Source organism: Lepidochelys kempii, chromosome 1, assembly GCF_965140265.1.
Source record: "Lepidochelys kempii isolate rLepKem1 chromosome 1, rLepKem1.hap2, whole genome shotgun sequence".
NCBI lineage: Eukaryota > Metazoa > Chordata > Testudines > Cheloniidae > Lepidochelys > Lepidochelys kempii.
The window spans coordinates 104,378,055-104,391,836 of NC_133256.1; positions in this window are offsets into that span (position 1 = coordinate 104,378,055).

Sequence of the window (13,782 nt, forward strand, 5' to 3'; positions counted from 1 at the left end):
AGGAAACAGGGCCTCAGGAAGGATATAGCGAGGCTAGGTCTAGCAAAGTGCATTGTGTCTAAAACTGCACAGCCTATATGACTTAAGTCATGTCTTTGCTTTAAAATGGCTAAGTGTGGCAATGTTTTGTGTGTTGCTTTTGTTTTCAGGAAGTGGTTTTTTTTGGATCTTTTCTGTTCATTTATTATCTATTCCTCCAAGGCTCAGACTTCATGTGAATTTCTGAGTTCCCTCATTTCCAGGGGAAGTAAATTGGGTTTGAGGATGCCAGCATCTCGCAGAAAGTGCTCAGCACCTTATGGATTCAGGACCAGGAAGATGAACTGACATGTTTTAAAAATAATTAAAACAAAAAAAGTTAAGGTGATAATTTTGCTAGTAAAATGCACAGGCAGAGTGCTTTCACATCTTCTGAATTATGCTGCTTCCAGGCATATGTCCCGACAAAAGCTGCAGAACATTACAACTGTACACCTTCTCCCCCAGCTCCAGACACATCCACAAGCGCTGCAGGATACCTGTGCACATAAATGAATGTATCTGGCCTCCCTGAGCATGACTCAAAATTCCGTCTTTCACACTGGTTCATGTAGCTTGTCCTGGGGGTACTTCTGCCTGAGTGCTGCTGCAGAGTACTCAGAGGGAATATGGCTCAATGCCAGCAGCAACCAATGACTCACCTGCAGTTGGCTGGTCACTCCAACCGGCAAAAGGAATTTTCCCTAATCCCTTCCACATTAAACAACTATGTGCTGTGTCTCATGTACTTATGCAGAGGTACCAACTCAAGGGCAGGAGAATGTGAGGGGAGAAGGTGGCCAAATGTGTGTGTCAGTTGACAGAAGTAGGGAGGTAGCTGGGAAGATGATAGAGAAGGAAAGAATGACAGCTCCGTCACCCCAGAGATGAGACGGTATGTAGAATCCTTCCTACCAGCCAGGAGGGAGAGTGGAAGGGAAAAATGACTGCATTTCTTGCATGTGCTTTTTAAGGTTCAGCCTGAAATGTTCAGCCTGGAACATGTTTGGGACAAGCCGAAACCTAGAAGGCAGACTTATAACACAATGCCGTTTATTTGTTCAAATCTCATGATTTGTTTAAGCCAGATGACTAAAATGTTTGGTCCTGACTTTTGGCTGTTGAGGGTACAGTACTGGCTATGGTGCATGAAGTAGTCCAAGATTTACTTCCCTAAGTACCTGTAACAACAAACAGTGCAGTAATAGTACTCTTGATGTAACAGTACTGAACTGGGTCCTAAAATCCTAAATTGTTAACAGTGATTCCAACTAAGTCATTTCAAATACACTTCAAAGAGAGGTTCTGTTTTGTTTTTTAACCTGCCAAGTTTAAAAATTAAAAAAAAAATCACTTCACATTAAAGGCTCCCAAACGTAATAGGGAAGTCTGTATTTGCTACAAAAGTTGAAACTGCTCACCTGTGTGAATAGGGAATGATAGTATTTAAGAAGTTTGCTTAATATATGACCACTGAGCATTTGCTTGTGTTGGTTTATCATAATTATCTTTGTCACACACTGCCATATATGTGCATAAAAGTGCACATAATGTAAAAAATAAAAATGTTTTTAAAACTGTCCAACCAAGCATATAAAATACAGTCTTGTCAATATCAGGTGATCCTTCTCTGGCATAATCTATTTCTCCCTTTCCACTACACCCTCACCCCCATTTGAAGGGGAAAAGAATTGAACAGCTTTATTCATAAATGTCATGGAATTCCTGCATTACAGGAACAATATATTCTTAAGCACTCCATGCATTTGAGATTTGCCTCGATGTGGCCCATTTATTTTAATTTGGGTCTGTCAGCGGAAAAAAAAGAAGTAATTAAACTTGTGACTAGCATGGAGAAACATTTTACGTTCTAACTCTGTAGCTTGATACCCAGTAGTTTCTCTCTATTTCTTCTAGCTGTCAGATCAAAGTCTCTCAAGTACTATAACTCAGCCATGCTTTGATTAATTACTTCACACAATGAATTTGAAAATTATAGTTCTAATGTGATTTATGTAATTTCTAACTTCAATCAGGTCTTTTTTCCCTCCAAACTCTATCCACTAAGCCAGTCAGCTCACACCTTGGAAAAGCATTTTTTTGAAAAATAACTTAACTCTACTTTGTGCTTAGCAAAGTGGTATAAACAGGGATTTCCAGTAATAGTATCTTATGTGTACAGTGGAACAATAATCATTTCTATTGCATTCACAGCCCTTATAATGCAGTCAGGGTCTGGGCGCCATTGTGGTAAGTGCTATACAAACTAGATAGATATGTTCCTTTCCCTGCAGATCTTCCAATTTAAGTCCTTGTCTAAACTGGGGGTTTGCACCAGTTACAGTCTTCAGTGTAGCTGTTCTGATGCAACCCTTAATGTTGACAGGCAAAGCTGATATTTGCACCTATAAAGCTTAGGCACTGGAGTAAACTCCACTGTTGCAAACAGTGAAGCCTGCCATCAGGAGCCTCTCTACACCAGGGACTGTAATTAGAGTAAATCCCTTCTGTGGTCAAAGCCTAATATATATGTAACATTGACAGACACCAGTCGTCGGCAGGCGGGATCAAACCTGGGACCTTTGGAGCTAAATGCATGAGCTAAAAGCCACATGGCTGTTAGCTAAGGCTGTAGCAGATTTAGTAATCTCTGTGGTGTTGGTGCCACTACATGGGACGGAGCACCACATCCAGGAGGTGTGTGGGTCACATATACATTTGTGATTCCACTGTACTCATGTGACATCTGTTTGTTCACAGTGTACTCGCAAGACTCATTAAGATCTAATATCTGATTAGAGATACTGTGTTCAGAGAAGCAACGATATAAAGTTAATTTCTCTCAGTACTAATGCCTGACTTCCTTGGCTCCGGTTGTTCAATTAGAGTAGCCACCATTGGTGGCAGGTGAGCCCCCTTTGGGGAGACTAGCCCTGGCTCTGCCCCTTCCACCACTCCCCACCACAGCTGGAGCCCCAAGACAACCCCCTCCTGCCATGGCCGGAGCCCTGAGATCCCCTGAGATCCATACCACTGCGATGGGAGTACTGCAAGAAACTACTATCTGTAGGAATTTGCTACATCCGATAGCAGGTTTTTTTGTTTTTTGTTTTTGTTTTTTTACAATCCCTTACATACGATTAACTGTGACAGGTAGCAAATTCTTACAGGTAGCAGTTTCTCACACTACATTATAGCCCCCAGACTAGGGTTGCCAATCCTCCAGGATTGGCCTGGAGTCTCCTGGAATCTGCATCGATCTCCTGGTGACTATTGAAAGCAATCCGGTAGATTTGAATAGGATATTTTAAGAAAATGAAATTGTCATGTTGGAAAATAAAATCTCATGGAATAGCTTCAGTCAGAGTTGGCAACCCTTCCGCAGACCCTCCCCCGCACCCAAACCAGACTGACACTCCCCTTCCTTGCCCGGAGGAGCCCCGAGCCGGCCAAAGCTGCACTGTGCCGCGCCTCCCCTTCCCAGACCCCGAGCCGCTTGGAGAACACCATCTTTCTGCTCTCCTCTGGAAGAAGCTTTTGATATATCCCATGCAGTTTCTTGGGGGACTGAGGAGGCGGTATTTTCTACTCAGCTTCCTGGGTTCATAAGTAATTTTCCTGGAGTCCAAGGATGATGAACCCAGGAAGCTGAATAGAACATATCGCCTCCTCAGCTGCCCTGGAACCTGCATGGGGCATAATAAATCAAAAACTTCCTCCCCAAACCCCACAACTGGGGGTCTGACGGCCATGGCAGTGCCAGGGGAGTATGAGCCTCCCCATGCCTATTATACCCACCACCCATGATAGCCACTCCCATGTTGAAAGTTCCTCGGGTCTGGCTGTTCCTTTGACTCTTATCCATTCACGTAGCTATCTTGATTGTGCTCTGTCTTTGGTCTTCAGCTCCAGTTTTAAATTGCCCCAATCGTTGTGATTCTGATACTGGACAGTGGTAATTAGAGCTGTGTGAAAGATTTGTCAAGAAATGTTTGTAAAGGAAATTCGCCTGTTTTTTGAGTTCATGAAACTGCTGTGAAATTTCATCATTGTTGCTAATTTTTCATGTGTGTAAAAACTTAGTTCCCATATGACATATTTTCCTTTGTATTTTTTTGTAATTGAAAAATGCTACTTTTACATAAAGTCTCACACAGAAATGTCTGAAGTGACAGGGATTTATAGCTGCTTCTTCCTTAAAGACTGCATTATATAGTCTGGTGAATTGACTGCAGGGCAGGAGCCATGATCCTATCAATCTGATGCCTGAGTTTAGTAATATAGTATTTTGCACGTATATAGCACTTGGAAAACATTATTTAGATTTTCAAAAGTATGCTCTTCAGTGCTCTGACTCACAACGCCACTAAAAGGTAGATACATATCATGGCCTCTGTTTTTCTGACTCAGCTCTCATCCATACAGTGTTACCAGTCAGAAAACAGGTCCACATGTTTGATGTGACATGTCTTTCCTATGCACCTCATTAAGGACACCAACAAACTCCCATTGAAGTCATTGGATTGTTTCCCATTGGACCAGGCCCCAGGTCAACAAATGAGAATGCTGGTAAACCACATGCCAGCTTTGCATTAAATAATAGAGTTAAGTGGTGGGGCCCCAATGAGGTGCAGGTGGGGTAACTGAAGTAGGAAGGGTTATTCTTAGATGGAGAACACTGGGGTCTATTGAATTGGGACTGGAACTTGAGAAAACCTGTGTTCTTACATAGCAACAAGGCACTACAGGGTGTGCATTATTAGGATATTGGAGCCCCTGAGGTATTGAGGCTGGGAACCCAAATGTGATGGCCTTCAGCCACCTAACAAGTGCATAATAGACTACCACCATTGTAGAATACATCAAAATAAAGTGTACAGTCCATGGACAGGCTTATTGCTTTTTAAAGTGTGAGTCATTAATCTTACATTTCATTTTTTAAAAGCATTTTATGGAGGGCTTTCTCTACGAAAAGCATCCTTGTAAAATAACAGTAGAAAAGATAATACCTTTTTCTAGACTATTTGGAATCTATTTCTTTGTTTCCCCTCTAACCCTATCTCACTCTTGTAACATTGCCTGCTCTCTCTGGACCTATTTTCCCTCTGTCTCATAGTCTCAGTAGCCTGGCTAACTTTTCAGCAGCAGGTTGAGGCCCAGCAGCCAATTTAATTCACTCCCCCCACCACTTCTTTTTAGTCATCATTTATTAAGAAATGATGACCTTCCTTAAACAAAGACAAAATATTAAAGTAAAATATATAAAAATCAGAATAAAGAATGTATAGCAATGTTTGTTCTAGGAAGAGAAGATCTCTTAATCTTCTGGTGGAAAGAAAAAAATTGGCACAATTCTGTGTTCTAGTATTAACCACATGAAGGAATAATTGTGGCTCCAATTGGCATAGGAATAATGATTAATGGTTCTGAGAATGCTTATACATATGCTTAATTTGATACATTGTGAATAGTCTGAAGTCAATAGGACTACTGACAATGCATGAAGTTAAGCATGCACATAGGTCTTTGCAGGATTGAGGCCTGTGAGTAGTCCCATGGACTACTTGAAGCACGTAAAGTTAGAGAGAGGCAGAAATGTTCTCAGGACTGCGGTCTAAGTAGATCCTAAATCAGAGTCAAATGTCTCAGAGATCTAATAAAGTATCCGCTGCATCAGTATCAGAGTGCTCCTCCAAGTTGACAAAGCTTTTGCGCTTTTAATTTGAGAAATAAGAGAAAATTCACCTTCTTTTATTTTAAATAAATCTGGAATGCTGATTGGCTAGCTCCTGGTTTAACTGTTACACTCGAACCTGAGATAAAAGGGTGGGAACCATTATTTTCTTTCCATCTGGGGGCAGAGGACAGGCTAAAGCAGTCACTTTTTTTCCTTCAGCCTCTCACACTTTATGCTGCCCAAACAGCTTCTCATCACTCAAGTAAGATATGCCAGTTTACACCAGCTGAGGATCTGGCCCAGTGTATTTGTTTTGAAGCTGTAGTTATGTAGCATGTCGTTTTAACTGGAAAAAAAGCTATTTTAGAAGCGTGTGTTTGTGTTGCCAAGGATACATTTTCTGAATCAAATCCAAAAGTCCTGGTGAAATGTTTGGTGGCCCGACTCCGTCCTAAGGGCAGATTAGTATCAGCAGAAAGGACACAGGCATGACTGAGGAAACAATGTGCAAGTGCGATCTCTTCTCTAAGGGCTGAGTTAAGGGCAGGGGGAACCCTCAAGACGGCACGTTTCGTTTTAGCCCCAAAGCCCAGAAAAATGGTCTTCCACTTTCTTTCATGGCTTGGGAAAATAGAAGCATATTTTTTAGAAATAGTTCCAAAGTCAGGCATGCTTCTGCCTCGTTTCTTTGTGTAGAAGATTGAACAACACACAGTCTGCATCAAGCTGAATTGCAAAAAAAAAAAAAGAAAATGTCTAGGTTTTTTTCCAGAAGATTCACCAATCAAACAAGCTGCCTCTTCTTATTCCAATTCTTCCTTAAAGCACTTTCTGTATGAGGTGTTTTAAGATTTAACCCACCACGTGGAATGTATTAGAGATACATATTTCATATCTATTTTAAAGAATGTCCGCACTGACTGAACTTTGGGCTGTCTATGTATACATCTTATCTTTGCATGCGATGAGGGAGAGAAGCCGAAGAAGCAACATCATCTCATTTCATCAGATCCCACAGAGAACTCTTGGCATGAACTGTGCAGCTGGGTTGAAGCTCAGTGGATTTTGGAGACTCATGGCTGAGTGTTGTTGGAATGGAACCAGGGAATGGCTCCTATTGAAATATCATTCCCCTCCTAGCTCATGGCAATTTTTCACCGAAATTAATACTATGCAGTGGAGCATTTTCTGCCTTTGCACTCTCCTACCCTTGGGAGTTGGGGAATCCATAGGCCCAAGCAGGGCATTAATGGCAAAAAGGCTCCAGGGATTTGTACTGTGAGGGAAATGGGTGGTATGAAACAGAATATAAAACAGAGGAGCATATACTTCATGCATATTCTCCAATATATACGCAAATCCTGAGACGGCAGTGCAACTGGATGGCTACCCCCTGTTATCTACTCTGAGAGGAGATATATTGAGCACCATATGTTTGCATGTGTCGAGTTTACCATGGTAGGAAGGGGTAATCATGGCCTTATCATAGGCGCCGACTCCGGTGGTGCTCTGGGGCTGGAGAACTGATGGGGAAAATATGATGGGTGCTGAGCACCCACTGGCAGCCCCCCATCAGCACTTCCCCTCCCCCCAGCACCTCCTGCTCCCTGGCAGGCTCCACCAACAGTGCCTCCCACCTCCCTCCCTGCGCCTCCTACCCTCTGCAATCAGCTGTTTCACAGTATGCAGGAGGCTGGTGGGTGGGAGCAAGGATGTGGTGCGCTCGCGGAAGTGGGTGGAACGGGGCAGGAAGAGGTGGGGGTGGGAAGAGATGTGGCCTTGAGGGAAGGGGTGGAGTGGGGGCGGGGCCTGGGGCAGAACCAGGGGTCGAGCGCCCACCAGCACAATGGAGAAGTTGGTGCCTGTGGGCCTTATAATATAAAATCAGATCAGATCCATGTTTGTACCACACTGAGCAAGCTGTGGTCACTACATAAACAATCACAATTATTGTTTTCCGTCTCTTTAGTTTCATACATAATATTTATTATTGCATTAAAAATGGCATGACTAAAATTACCTGGGCATGGTTATCAGACACCTGTATTGAGCCCATGAATTCAAATTCTGCCCTCTCCATAAATACTCCACGTGCTATAGTGTTATGTTAAACCAATAAAGAGGAAAATGGTATTCCACACACGTGAGCTAATAACAACTGGCATGCATAACACAAACACCACGGTGGGTCACAGTGAGGCAGACTGGCAAACTGCTGTGCTAGCTTAGTTTCCAAATGCCTGAAGATAATTGCCCCAGTATATCCATGCAAAACTGACAATGAAAAAAATAAGATTATCCTAAGCGTGAAACTAGCTGGAAAATTACTCAGCAGTGTTATTGAAAACTCATTTTACCTGCTGTGATATTTAGCTAATATGATTAGCAATATTAAGACTGGAACTACTGCTATAGGCTTTTGAAATAGACTTGACATACCTATCATTGTAGGAAATGAATCTTTGTTCTCTGATTATATCTGGATTTCCGGTACACATGCACCCTCCCCCCTCTCCCCCAGCACCTCAGTTTTCTCAGACTAGTGGTGTCAAATTCCAGATGGAAGCGTATGTCTCTTGTATTACAGAATCCTATCATTCAATGATAGACATGAAAAGCCAGAGACATAATGACAATTATTAATGATACTAAGTGGAGGAGAAAATCCTTTCTAAATCAATTTTTTTATTGATTTGTGCTCACAAAATAAAATTTTAATACAGAGCTGATTTTTTTTAGTTACTTGCACAGCTGCAGACTGTTCTATTAACAAGGAGCAAGCAGTACTATTTCAACTTTTCATATGAATGAAAGGTATTTTCTCCTCCCATCTAAACCCTCTTCTTTTTCTTTTGTGACTCCAATTTAACACCATTAATGATAATAAACTGACCAGACTCCCTCCCTTTCTAGTACTTCTCTCTCCAGAATGGAGTGCATAACCTCTGTGATGGCTGGAATCATGTGTGTATGAATTTAAGGCTCCAGGGTTAATAAAGTTCTCATGGAACTTGTTGGAAATATATAATAGTGCAAGTCAAATATTGCACTATTATAGTGCAACAGTGCAAGTCAAGAAGGTGTTAGATTTGGATCATGGGAGGGCAGAGGTGACCCATAACTGCTGATAGTGGAGGAGCACAATTCAAATGTTCTGATAGTATGCAGCGGGGTTCAGGGCAGGTACCCAAAAGAAAAAGGAATTTTGAAGTAGCTAGAGCTACTTTTGACGTCATGTTTTACAATACTATGCAATAGCAGATGGCGACTGTTCTAAAAGAGAGCTACACATGAAGAAAACTGGTTGTATCATCCATACGTGCATAAATATCTTAACAAGAAAGCTGTCTTAATATATGGTTAAGCAGCAAGGCCAATTCGTAAGTGAATGACTCTGAGAGATTTTCTCTCTCTTTTTTTTTTAAAGCGCTCACAGAAGTTCTTACGCATTCTGTCATTTGCTTCTTAGGTGTGCTACTTCAGGATAAAGTGCCAGAATCAATCTTGTGAATAAATAGAACCCCAACTCCGATACATACAGCTTTATTATTATATCCAAATCAAGAGCGGTTTTGATGGAAAAATAATCTTTTTTTATTTTAATAAAAACATTTTGTTTGGCACTAAGTAATGGGGTTTGTAGAATTGAGTATCCTTCCCATACTTAAAAAAACCCAACATGTTTCATGTAGCAGTCAGCATGGGTACCCACTGGGTTTTAATTACTCAAATCTCTCAGGGATAAATGACTTTAAATAAAATATAACAAGTCAGTTGTTACCGAACATCACTGGCAAACGTAATTTGGACATTGTTAAAACAGTTTTAATGTTAATATTGGCACTTATTAACCCCTTCTCAAGCTTTTACTTAAAAAAATAAAATAAGAACAAAAAAATACCCCTCACACCATGACAACTGCACCTAAGTATTGTTGAGATGACTAGCTGGTGTTCTTAATCAGAAAGAAAACAGAGCAACTACCTGTTTCAGGGTTGTCAGGTGCTAACTTTCCATTCTTAATAAATAGATGGCACTGATATGGAATACTTTAACAAAAACATGTCCTAATCCTATTATATCTTTATTTTTGTGAGTGGTGTATCCAAGAAAGGACTGAAATTTAAACCATAAACAATGTGTTTTTTTAAAAAAAATATTGCTACTAAACAGGACCCAAATCTGGGTACTTTTCACAACTGATACCGTTCTCCTGATTTTCTGTCCATGCACGGTCATATTTTTGTGATAACTAACCATTAAGTAATAACAAATGTAAATGCTTTAAAAAGTACTGATCTTACCTTATCAAAAGCATTGTAGGCGTCGGTCCTTTCTGCTTGCGAACCTCGTAATAATGTCCTGTCTGTTAACGGCTTGCCCTCTTTTGATCTGTAGTATTGCCTGGTTGGAAACAACGAGCTTCGGTCACTGTAGTCTTCAGGTACATTTTCAATTACTGCAAGGAAGAAAAGCTTCTCTCAGCTGATGTTGTAGTCACCGGGGTAGTTAAGTAAAACGCGTGGAGTTTTGACAGATTTGGAAGGGTGTCCCACGGTGCCCTTTCATGAAAGAATTGCAGCCTTTTTTCAAGCTGGGTAGGTTCCTCTTCGTTACTTGTGTCAGCGTTGCTATCTTTGAAATCTGGGGGGAAAAATTTGATTTCACAGTTCAGATTGCCTTGATCGATACTGTAAGTGGTGGAGATAGTGCCTACATTTTCATCTGATGGGCTCTCGGAAGAGAGAATGTCTGCAAGGGACTTGAAAATGAACAGGGCATTCTCAGAAAAGTAGTCTTCCTTAATAAGGGTACCCAGAGTTCTGTACGATATTTCATGCCTATATAGTCCTTGGGTTTCTCAACAGAGGACTTTTCCTTCCCGCACAGTTTTGTGGAAATAACCCCTTTGTGAGATGCACAAGAGCCAGGGTAACTTTCTGGCACAGTTCATTAATGTCATTAAAGGTTGAGGATGCACCTCTCATTTCCTTTCATACAGACTCTGACATGGATTTAGCCATCACTATTGCTGTCTAATATGTTAGTCTTTTCATTGAAGGAGATTGGAGAGGTGGTTTGTTTGCATGAGCACTGTCTGCATAAAAAACATGCAGTACAGAAAGTTCAAGTCTTGCACATTTCTGAGACATGCATAGGCTTCAGCTCTGGCTTTCGAACCCGCCGTGTTATTTCGTTCAGAGCATGAACCATTTCATCAAAAATTTCCAAAACAGCTCTGATAGCCTCGACTTGACAGTCACTGAGCCCTGGTTTACACTAGGACTTTAGGTCACATTTAGCAGTGTTAAATCGACGTAAACCTGCACCCGTCCACACGATGAAGCCCTTTTTTTCGACTTAAAGGGCTCTTAAAATCGATTTCCTTATTCCACCCTTGATAAGTGGCTTAGTGCTTAAATCGGCCTTGCCGGGTCGAATTTGGGGTACTGTGGACACAATTCGACAGTATTGGCCTCCGGGAGCTATCCCAGAGTGCTCCATTGTGACTGCTCTGGACAGCACTCTCAACTCAGATGCACTGGCCAGGTGGACAGGAAAAGAACTGCGAACTTTTGAATCTCATTTCCTGTTTGGCCAGCGTGGCAAGCTGCAGGTGACCATCCAGAGCTCATCAGCAGAGGTGACCATGCAGAGCTCATCAGCAGAGGTGACCATGATGGGGTCCCAGAATCGCAAAAGAGCTCCAGCATGGACTGAACAGGAGGTACAGGATCTGATCGCTGTATGGGGAGAGGAATCCGTGCTATCAGAACTCCGCTCCAGTTTTCGAAATGCCAAAACCTTTGTCAAAATCTCCTAGGGCATGAAGGACAGAGGTCATAACAGGGACCCAAAGCAGTGCCGCGTGAAACTTAAGGAGCTGAGGCAAGCCTACCAGAAAACCAGAGAGGTGAACGGCCGCTCCGGGTCAGAGCCCCAAACATGCCGCTTCTATGATGAACTGCATGCCATTTTAGGGGGTTCAGCCACCACTACTCCAGCCGTGTTGTTTGACTCCTTCAATGGAGATGGAGGCAACATGGAAGCAGGTTTTGGGGATGAAGAAGATGATGATGATGATGAGGTTGTAGATCGCTCACAGCAAGCAAGCGGAGAAACCAGTTTTCCCGACAGCCAGGAACTGTTTCTCACTCTGGACCTGGAGCCAGTACCCCCCGAACCCACCCAAGGCTGCCTCCTGGACCTGGCAGGCGGAGAAGGGACCTCCGGTGAGTGTACCTTTTAAAATACTGTACATGGTTTAAAAGCAAGCATGTGAAAGGATTAATTTGCCCTGGCATTCGCAGCTCTCCTGGATGTACTCCCAAAGCCTTTGCAAAAGGTTTCTGGGGAGGGCAGCCTTATTGCTTCCTCCATGGCAGGACACTTTACCACTCCAGGCCAGTAGCACGTACTCGGGAATCTTTGTACAACAAAGCATTGCAGTGTATGTTTGCTGGCGTTCAAACAACATCCGTTCTTTATCTCTCTGTGTTATCCTCAGGAGAGTGAGATATCATTCATGGTCACCTGGTTGAAATAGGGTGCTTTTCTTCAGGAGACACTCAGAGGTGCCCGTTCCTGCTGGGCTGTTTGCCTGTGGCTGAACAGAAATGTTCCCCACTATTAGCCACGGGGAGGGGGGAGGGTTGAGGGGGTAGCCACGTGGTGGGGGGAGACAAAATGCGACCTTGTAATGAAAGCACATGTGCTATGTATGTAATGTTAACAGCAAGGTTTACCCTGAAAGAGTGTAGCCATTGTTTTATAAAATGTGTCTTTTTTAAATACCGCTGTCCCTTTTTTTTTCTCCACCAGCTGCATGTGTTTCAATGATCACAGGATCTTCTCGTTCCCAGAGGCTAGTGAAGATTAGAAAGAAAAAAACCGCACTCGTGATGAAATGTTCTCTGAGCTCATGCTGTTCTCCCACACTGACAGAGCACAGACAAATGCGTGGAGGCAAATAATGTCAGAGTGCAGGAAAGCACAAAGCATGACCGGAAGGAGAGGTGGCGGGCTGAAGAGAGTAAGTGGCGGGCTGAAGACAGGGCTGAAGCTCAAATGTGGCGGCAGCGTGATGAGAGGAGGCAGGATTCAATGCTGAGGCTGCTGGAGGATCAAACCAGTATGCTCCAGTGTATGGTTGAGCTGCAGCAAAGGCAGCTGGAGCACAGACTGCCACTACAGCCCCTGTGTAACCAACCTTCCTCCTCCCCAAGTTCCATAGCCTCCTCACCCAGACGCCCAAGAACGCGGTGGGGGGGCTTCCGGCCAACCAGCCACTCCACCACAGAGGATTGCTCAAAAAACAGAAGGCTGGCATTCACTACATTTTAAAGTTGTAAACTTTTAAAGTGCTGTGTGGCATTTTCCTTCCCTCCTCCTCCACCCCTCCTGGGCTACCTTGGTAGTTATCCCCCTATTTGTGTGATGAATGAATAAAGAATGCATGAATGTGAAGCAACAATGACTTTATTGCCTCTGCAAGCGGTAATCGAAGGCAGAAGAGGATGGTGGTTAGCTTACAGGGAAGTAGAGTGAACCAAGGGGTGGGGGGTTTCATCAAGGAGAAACAAACAGAACTTTCACACCCTAGCCTGTCCAGTCATGAAACTGGTTTTCAAAGCTTCTCTGATGCATACCGCGCCCTCCTGTGCTCTTCTAACTGCCCTGGTGTCTGGCTGCGCGTAACCAGCAGCCAGGTGATTTGCCTCAACCTTCCACCCTGCCATAACATCTCCCCCTTACTCTCACAGATATTGTGGAGCGCACAGCAAGCAGTAATAACAGTGGGAATATTGGTTTCGCTGAGGTCTAAGCGAGTCAGTAAACTGCGCCAGCGCGCCTTTAAACGTCCAAATGCACATTCTACCACCATTCTGCACTTGCTCAGCCTGTAGTTGAACAGCTCCTGACTACTGTCCAGGCTGCCCGTGTACGGCTTCATGAGCCATGACATTAAGGGGTAGGCTGGGTCCCCAAGGATACATATAGGCATTTCAACATCCCCAACAGTTATTTTTTGGTCTGGGAATAAAGTCCCTTCCTGCAGCTTTTGAAACAGACCAGAGTTCCTGAAG